The sequence below is a fragment of the Nicotiana tomentosiformis genome, chromosome 12, assembly GCF_000390325.3.
Source record: "Nicotiana tomentosiformis chromosome 12, ASM39032v3, whole genome shotgun sequence".
Taxonomy (NCBI): domain Eukaryota; kingdom Viridiplantae; phylum Streptophyta; class Magnoliopsida; order Solanales; family Solanaceae; genus Nicotiana; species Nicotiana tomentosiformis.
Window position 1 is genome coordinate 111,395,000 of NC_090823.1, and position 10,333 is coordinate 111,405,332.

Here is a 10,333-nt window from a genome sequence, read left to right on the forward strand (position 1 = left end):
GGGATCATGTTTAGCCTAGCATCGCATGCCTACATGCCTTAAATCTTACTTGCAATTTGTGCAACATGCTTAGTTGAATTACATGTTTCCCTTGATTTAAAGTAAAAACTTTAACTGTGAGGTTTCTTGCCATAAATTCATTGTTCCTTCGATTACCTGCTGCATATTTACTTTGGTACTACGAGGCGGTTCCTCGGGAGATTCCCCTGCACTGCATATTTACTTTGGGACTACGAGGTGATTCCTTTGGAGATCCCCCTGCACTGCATATTTACTTTGGGACTACGAGGCGTTTACTCGGGAGATCACCCCTTGTAATGTATATTTACTTGGGACTATGAGGCATTTACTCGGGAGATCCCCCTATTGTCACGACCCAAAATCTATTAAAGGTCGTGATGGCGCCGGACACCACTGTCAGGCAAGCCAACCATAAATACTCAATTTGGTTCTTGTTTTTAATATTTTGAAATCATATTTTTCCTTCCATTAAACATTTGAAGATAAAATTTACAGAGTAAATGATAATATTTTTAACCAATTTCAATACAAAACAACTCATAGTCACCCCATAAACCGGTGTCACAAGTGCATGACCATCAACTAGGAATGTAAAATAAAATACAGCATCTGTCCGGAATACAAATTTGTGCAGGAGAAATATAAATACGGACGAAATATATCATATCCTTCAGAGTATTTATACTGGCTTTTTACCAAATATTACGCACGAATCCATGAGGATATGATATAGGAAATGCCGAGGCGTACGACCCGATCCAACATAAAATTTAAATTATGCACTGCCGAGGGTCGAACGGCGCAAACCATAGATACATATATTAAACCGTCGAGGCAAACGACTCGCTCTCATGAGATTATGGTACATAAATCCTGCCGAGGCGAACGGCCTGATCCCATAAGAGTGAAATACAAATCCCTGTCGAGGCGAACGACCCGATCCCATAAGAGTGAGAAGCTTTGACGGGTCCTTGACCCCACTCACGAATAAACGTGTGAGTTGTAATTTATTTAACAAAAACCTTTCAATGAAGTATATATATCGTAGAAAAATACCGTAAGAGGAGTAGAATTACTCGGTGACTAATCATGAACTCGTGAAGTCTCTACAATAACAAGTCTAGTCTCAAGTAGTAATGTAAAACAGAGGAATTTAATAGTCGAGAGACTGCTCAAATAGTACAGCTATAGCATGATGTAAACCTAAGCCTACCCGGACAATAACATGAATGTAACTACGTACGATCTCTCATCACCTCGCGCGTACGTAGCCCCCACAATAAGTAGCACACATCAATATGCAACACCTAGGAGTAATTTCCTCCTCATAGAGTTAGACAGGAGACTTACCTCACTCCGAAATTCCATAACCGGCTCCAAAGCCCTCTAACACCTCAAACCGATGCCCGTCACTCCAAAACTAGTCAATTAGGATGCAACCCAATCAAAATGTACTCTAATACTCATAATTAATCAATTTATAATAATTTCCAACTATCGATAAAGCAACCCTTGGGCCCATGTGCCCGTATTCCAAAACTTTTCGAAGACAAATACTACCCATAGCACTACAAACTTAAATATATAATTTATTCCCAATTTCATGTCCAAATTCGTGATCAAAATCCAAGCATACCAATTTCTAGGTTTTTCTTCAAAATCTTAAATTTCTACAAATTTTCATGCTTGAATCCATGTAAACACCATGTATTTAACTCACAATGTGAAGAAATCACTTACCCCATTATAGTTGATGAAGATGGCACTCTAAAAGTGTTCCAAAATCGGCTCCCATGGACGAAACGAGGTGAAAATGAGCCAAAAACTCCTTTTTATAAAAACCTCACTACCGAGCGATCTTCGCACTTGCGGTGCGTTGGCCGCATTTGCGGTGCTTGGTCCGCTTTTGCGAAGGCCTTCAAGCCCAGGGAGGGCCGCGTCTACGGATGGGAGCCTGCTTCTATGGTCTCGCTGATGCGGAAAGCGTGCCGCTTCTGCGCCCAGTCCCGCACCTGCGCCTTTCCTCCTCGCACCTGCGCATTCGATTATGCGCAAGAAATTCCACACCTACGGTCCCTGGCCAAACGCTTCAGAGCCGCTTCTACGACCGAACCCTCGCACCTGCGGCCCAAAGCTCGCAGGTGCGGTTACACCAGAACTGATGTAACCAGCAACCCCTTTGAGTTTCCAACACAATCTGCGCATCGTCCGCACGGCATCGGGGCCCTTGAGGCCCCGTCCAAACATACCATCAAGTTTAAAAATCATTAAACAGACTTGTTTGAGCCTTTAAATCACATCAAACAACTCTAAAAACAAGAATCACCTTCCAATTCAAATTTAATGAACTTTGAAACTTCAAAATTCTACAATCGATGCCGAAACCTATCAAATCACGTCCGATTGACCTCAAATTCTGCACACAAGTCATAATTGACATTGCAGACCTACTCCAAATTTCGGGATCAGAATCCGACCCTGATATCAAAAAGTTCACTCTCGGTCAAACTTCTCAAAAAACCTTCAAATTTCTAACTTCCGCCAAATGACCCCGAAATGACCTACGGACCTCCAAATCCACTTCTAAACTCGCTCCCAATACTAGAATAACCATACAGAGCTATTTCTAGATTGGGAGTCCCAAACGGACGTCGATATCATTGAAATGCACTCCGAACATACGCCCAAGTCCAAAGTCATCATACAAACCTGTTAGAACCTTCAAATCCCGATTTTGATACTCAAAAATCAACCCTGAGCCAACTCCTCCAACTTAAAGCTTCTGAAATTAGAATTTTCTCTCCAAATCAACTATGAACTTCCTGAATTTCAATTTTGACCATACGCACAAGTCATAATACCCGAAGTGAAGCTACTCAAGGCCTTAAACTGCCGAATGATGTGCTAGAGCTCAAAACGACCGGTTGGTTTGTTACACCTTTACTGCATATTTACTTTGGCACTACAAGTCATTTACTCAGGAGATACCATTTTCTTGCATCTTTATATTTTGGACTACGAGGCGGTACCTCGAGATTGCCCCTATTGTTTACTTCTATTTACCGTGCTGATATTTTCTGAAACTTCTTATTGTTTAAATTCTAAGTTATTTCAAAATATTATTACATCTTCTGCCTTACTTTTATTTTAAACCAGTAGGGCCCTGATCTGACCTCATCACTACTCTACCGAGGTTAGGCTTGGCATTTACTGGATACCGTTGTGGTGTACTCATACTACACTTTTGCACATCCTTTTTTGTGCAGATCCAGGTTCTTCCCAGCAGACCAAATACCAGTGAGTTGGACCGCATGTGGAGACTTTAAGGTATATCTTCCAGCGTCCGCATACCTCAGAGTCCCCCTCTATCCTTATTATGTCATTTTTCTTATTTCTTTTTGGACTCTGATGTATAGAGACACTTAGTATTTACTCTTAGAAGCTTGTTACTCATTTCCACCATGTTTTGGGAGTTGTAAATTATGGATCTACAATTTTATATTTATACATCATTTGTTGAGATTGGAGTTAAATTTATTGTTCATTTATTCCGCAAATTGTTAGGCTTGCCTAGTCTTAGAGACTAGGTGCCATCATGACATCCCACGGAGGGAAATTGGGACAGGTTGGTATCAGAGCTCTAGGTTCATAGGTGTTATGAGTCACAAGTAGGTTTAGTAGAGTCTCACGGATCGGTACGGAGATGTCTGTACTTATCTTTGGGAGGCTATGGAACTGTTAGGAAAAGTGTCACTTTCTTTGATTCCATATCGTGCGAGATTTTGACTTTGGACTCTAAACTTCTGTCTTTCTATTCTCTCATAGATGGTGAGGACAAATATAGCTAGATCGGATGATCAGACACCCGCACCCCCTGCTAGTGCCGCGAGAGGCCGAGGCCGGGGTAGAGGCCAAGGGCGTCTATGTGGTGCATTCAGAGCACCCGTACGAGCTACCACAGAGGAGCCACTAGTAGTTCCAATTGGAGGGCAGGCACCTGAGACGCCTGCTACTACACCAGCTCAATAAGAGAATCTAGCCCAGTTTTTGAGCATGTTCAATATCTTGGCTCAGGCAGGATTGATACGTCTTGCTCCTACCGCATCTCAAGCTGGGGGAGGAGCATAGACCCCTATCACCGGTACCCCCGAGAAGTGGGTCCATATCTACCAGGTTACAAAGGTCAAACCGATACAACCAGTAGCTCCAGTTCAGCCCGAGGTTAGGGCAATAGCTTGTGAGGCTGAGAAGCTCAGGATCGAGAGGTACAAGAAGTACCACCCACCTGCTTTCAGTGGCTTGGCATTAGAGGTTGCCCAGGGTTTACTTGATGAGTGCCACCGTATCCTCCATACTATGGGTGTTGCGGAGACTAGTGGGGTTTCTTTCACTACATTCCAGCTTAGAGGACCGGCCTATCAGTGGTGGCACGCATACGAGTTGGATAGTCCGACTGAGGCAACTTCACTTACTTGGACTCAGTTCTCAGATTTGTTCCTGAGGGAGTATGTTCCTCAGAGTCTCAGAGATGCTTGGCGCGTAGAGTTTGAGTAGTCATGCCAGGGTGCTATGACTGCATCATAGTATGCGGTCCAATTCAGTGATTTATCTAGGCATGCACCCGCCTTGGTTGCTACCGTTCGAGAGCGGGTTCATTGGTTTATTGAGGGCTCAACCCCAACATCAGATTGAGCATGGACGAGAGTTGGAGATGGATATCGCATATCAGCAGGTAGTGGGATTGCTAGGTGGTTATTTGGCATACTCACTCGGGATAGAGAGGAGAGAGAGGCCAAGAGGTCTCGAAAGTCTTTCACTTACAGTGGTACTCGTGCCCTAGCGGCAACTCGTCATGGCAGGGGTTATATGGGTCGCCGTGTTTATTCAACATTTCCAGCTGCCAGTGGTGCTCCGGCCACTACTAGGCCCCAGGATCCTTTTTATGCACCGCCAGTGTCTAGTGTGCTTCCTGTACGGGGTGCTTCCAGTGGTCAGTCTAGTCGATCCGGCCCAAGCCAGTCGCAACGGCCACATCCTCCGAGAGCTTGTTTTGAGTGTGTCGACACTCATAATTTGGTGAGGGATTTCCCTAGATTCAGGAGGGGTGCACCTCCACAGATTTCTCAAGCACCGCGTGCTGCACCGGGTACTCAGGCTATGATTACAGCACCAACTACCACCCCACCTGCGCAACCAAATATAGGTGGAGGCTGGATAGGTATAGGTCACCCTAGAGGGGGAGGCCATGACAGATATTATGCCCTTCCTGCTAGGACAGAGGCGATTGCATCAGATTCTGTTATCACATGTTTTATTCTGGTCTGTCATAGAAATGCATCAGTCTTATTTAATCCACGCTCCACTTATTCCTATGTGTCATCTTATTTTGCTTCATAATTGGGTGTATCCCGTAATTCTATGAGTTCACCTGTTTATGTATCTACACCTGTTGGTGATTCCATTATTGTTGATCGTGTGTATCGGTCATGTTTGATTGTTCTTGGTGGTTTTGAGACCAGAGCTGATTTATTATTGCTCAGTATGGTGGATTTCGATATTATTTGGGGCATGAATTGGTTGTCGCTCTATCACGCTATCCTTGATTATCATTCCAAGACGGTGTCATTGGCTATGACAGGTCTAATGCGACTAGAGTGGAGAGGTAGCTTGGATCATGTTCCTAGCAGGGTTGTTTAATTTCTTAAAGCTCAGCAAATGGTTGAGAAGGGGTATGATGTGTATCTCGCCTATGCGAGAGATGTTAGTGCTGATACTCCTACCGTTGAGTCAGTTCCGGTAGTGAGGGATTATTCAGATGTATTCCCGATGGATCTTCCGGGCATATCGTGCACTCAGCCCATTTCTATTCCACCTTATCGAATGGCCCCAACAGAGTTGAAAGAGTTAAAGGAACAGTTGCAAGAGTTGCTCGATAAGGGCTTCATTCGGCCCAATGTATCCTCTTGGGGTGCTCCTATCTTTTTTGTGAAGAAGAATGATGGTTGGATGTGGATGTGTATCGATTATTGTTATTTGAACGAGGTTACAGTGAAGAACATGTATCCATTTCAACGTATTGATGACCTATTTGATCAACTTCAGAGTGCCAGAGTGTTCTCTAAGATCGACTTGCATTTAGGCTATTATCAGTTGAAGATTCGGGAGCCAGATATCCCAAAGACTACTTTCAGGACTCACTATGGTCATTATGAGTTCCTTGTGATGTCTTTTGGCTGACCAACGCCCCAACAATATTCATGCACTTGATGAACAATGTATTTCGTCCATATCTTGACTCTTTCATCATTGTGTATATTGACGACATTCTAGTGTACTCCTAGAGTGGGGAGGATCACGAGCAACACCTGAGGACTGCGCTTCATACCTTGAGAGAGAAGAAGTTATATGTAAACTTTTTGAAGTGTGAGTTCTGGCTAGACTCAGTGGCATTTTGGGGTCATGTAGTATCGAGTGAGGGGATCAAGGTAGACCCGAAGGGTGCTCAGTGCAGAGTTGGCCCAGACCATCCTCAGTTACAGAGATATAGAGTTTTCTTGGCTTGGTGGGGGTATTACCGTCGATTTATAGATGGATTTTGGTCTATTGCAACACCTATGACCAGATTGACCCAGAAGGGTGCTCCGTTCAGGTGGACCGATGAGTATGAGGAGAGCTTTCAAAATCTCAAGACTGCTTTGACTACAACCCCAATGTTAGGGTTGCCAGGGTCCTATACGGTGTATTGTGATGCGTTGTGTATTGGTTTCGGTATGATATTGATGTAGGATGATAGGGTGATTGCCTATGCATCCAGACAGTTGAAGGTGCATTATAAGAACTATCATGTCCATGACCTTGAGTTAACATTTATTGTTCATGCCTTGAAGATATGGCGACACTACTTGTATGGTGTTCCTTGTGAGGTTTTCACCGATCACCAAAGTCTTCAGCATCTATTTAAATAGAAGGATCTTAACTTGCGGTAGCGAAGATGGTTGAAGTTACTTAAGGATTATGATATCACCATTCTCTATTATCCCGGGAAGGCCAATGTGGTGGCGAATGCCTTGAGTCGCAAGGCGGAGAGTTTGGGTAGTTTAGCATATCTACCAGTAGCAGAGAGGCCTTTAGCCTTGGATGTTTAGGCCTTGGCCAACCAGTTTGTCAGATTGGATATTTCTAAGCCGAGCAAAGTTTTGGCTTGTGTGGTTTCTCAGTCTTCTCTCTATGATCGTATCAGGGAGCGTCATTATAATGACCCCCATCTACTTGTCCTTAAGGACACTGTTCAGTACGGTAATGCCAAGGAAGTCACTATTGGAAATGACGGTGTATTACAGATGCAGGGCAGGCTATGTGTGCCTAATGTTGATGGTTTGCATGAGTTGATCCTCCAGGAGGCTCACAGTTCGCGGTACTCCATTCATACAGGTGCCGCAAAGATGTATCGGGATTTGAGGAAGCACTATTGGTGGAGGTAGATGAAGAAAGACATAGTGGGGTATGTAGCTCGATGTCTAAATTGTGAGCAGGTGAAGTATGTGCATCAGTGACCGGGTAGATTTCTTCATAAGCAAGAGATTACACAGTGGAAATGGGAGTGGATCACTATGGATTTCGTTGTTGGGCTCCCACAGACTCAGAGGAAGTTCGATGCAGTTTGGATGATTATGGATAGATTGACCAAATCAGCTCATTTAATTGCTGTGGTTATTACTTACTCTTCAGAGTAGCTGGCTCAGGTTTACATCCGCGAGATTGTCAGAGGTGGCTTACAGACTTTCACTACCACCTAGTCTCTCTGCAGTTCATCCAGTATTCCATGTTTCTATGCCCCGGAAGTATCACGATGATCCGTCTCATGTGTTATACTTCAGATCAATCCAGTTGGACAAGGATCTATCTTATGTTGAGGAGCCAGTGGCCATTTTAGACAGGCAGGTTTTGAAAGTTGAGGTCAAGGAATATTGCTTCAGTGAAAGTTCAGTGGAGGGGTCATCTGGTCGAGGAGGTGACTTGGGAGACCGAGTATGATATGCGTAGCTGTTATCTTCATCTTTTCAACACTTAGGGTATGTCTATATACTCGTTCGAGGATGAACGTATGTTTTAAGAGGAGGACGATGTAACGATGCAGCCGGTCGTTTTGAGAAAATTAGCCCCGAACCCCTATTTACTATTCCCTCTACTTCATTTTGTGGTTATGTAACTTGCCAGGAGGATTTGTTTTTGGTTTTTCAAATGAAATGGGACACATAGTCCCTAAAATGGAAGCTTAAGTCATAGGAATCGACCGTAGTTCGAACTGTATGAAGACGACTCTGGAATGGAGTTTTGATGGTTCTAATATCTCTGTAGGGTGATTTTTGTCTTAGGAGCATGTTCGAATGTTGAATCGGAGGTACGTAGGTCATTTTAGTGTCAATTTGAATCGAAAGTTGGAAATTTCATGAATTTTGGAAAGTTTGACTGGGAGTGAACTTTTTGATATCGGGATTGGATTCTGATTCCGGAAGTTGGAGTAGGTGCGTAATGTCAATTATGACTTGTGTCCAAAATTTGAGGTCAATCGAACTTGATTTGATAGGTTTCAGTGTCAGACGTAGAAGTTTGAAGTTTTAAAGTTCATTAAGCTTGAATCGATGTGCAATTCATGTTATTAGCGTTGTTTGATGTGATTTAAGGGCTTGACCAAGTCCGTATGATATTTTAGGACTTGTTGGTATATTTGGTTGAGGTCCTAGGGTGAGTTTCTGATGGCTAACGGATCATTTTGGACTTAAAGCAATAGTTGATGCTGGGCTGGTTCTGGTGTAATCCAACCTGCACAAGGCTGACCGCGGGTGCGAGCTTGCAGGTGCGAGCAATGCGGCGCAGGTGCAGGGCTAGGGGATTTGGCCAGTGGTTGCAGCTGCGGAAGATCGATCGCAGAAGCGGATGAGTGCTTGGGGAGGCCTGTCCGTAGAAGCGGACGTATTGGCGCAGATGCGCACATGCAGAAGCGGGATATGGACTGCAGAAGTGGAAGCATCACAGGTGCAGAAGAGTCGACCGCAAGAGAGAGGGAACCAAAAATGCGGGTATGTTATCGCTTCTGCGACGCTGCAGATGCGGCTAAGTGACCGTAGAAGCAGAAATGCTGGGCAGAACACTTAAATACAAGGGTTCGCGATTTTTGCTCATTTTAAAAATTTTGAGCTCGGGAATTGGCAATATTTGAGAGCGTTTTCGAGGGGTTTCTTCCGGTTAGTCCCTTGTGTATATTTTTGATCAATAATCTTGTTTCCCCATTAATTTTCCCACCTAGTTAGTGTGTATTTAAGGTGGAATTTGGGAGTTTGAGGCTAGGGATTTGGAAAGTTTGATTTCAAGGTTTGAGGGTCGAATTGGTGTCGGATTTTGATAATCTTGGTAAGGGTGAACTCGATACCGAATGGGTGTTTGTATTTTGTGACTTTTACCCGATTCCGAGATATGGGACTGGGTCGACTTTTTTGGACGAATTTTCGATTATTTGCAAAAGTCGTAGTTTCATTATTTAAAGTAGCTTTTTGTAGTTGTATTCATGTTATATAATTTCTTTTGGCTAGATTTGGGCCATTCAGAGTCGGAAAGTTGATGGAAAGGCATTCTTACTGATTGATTGAGCGAGATTTGAGGTAAGTGACTTGTCTAACCTTGTGTGGGGAAAATCCCCTTAGGATGTGGTACTGTTATAACAATTTGTGATATGTGAGTGCTGTGTACACGAGGTGACGAGTGCGTACACAGGCTAATTATGGAAAATTCGGTTCTTGCTGATTTGTCATCTTTTAAAATACATTAACGGAGTTGTCTTCTTTTAAAATACATTAACGGAGTTGTCTTCTTTTAAAATACATTAACTGAGTTGCCTTAGCATATGTAGGGATCATGTTTAGCTTAGCATCACATGTTTACGTGCCTTAAGTCTTACTTGCAATTTGTGCAACATGCTTAGTTGAATTACCTGTTTCCCTTGATTAAAAGTAAAAACTTTAACTGTGAGCATTCTTGCCATAAATTCATTGTTCCTTTGGTTACCTGCTGCATATTTACTTTGGGAATACGAGGCGGTTCTTCGGGAGATCCCCCTGCACTGCATATTTACTTTGGGACTACGAGGCGATTCCTCGGGAGATCCCCCTGCACTGCATATTTACTTTGGGACTATGAGGCATTTACTCGGGAGATCCCCCCTGTACTGCATATTTACTTTGGGACTACGAGGCGTTTACTCGGGAGATCCCCATGTACTGCATATTTACTTTGGGACTACGAGTCGTTTACTCCG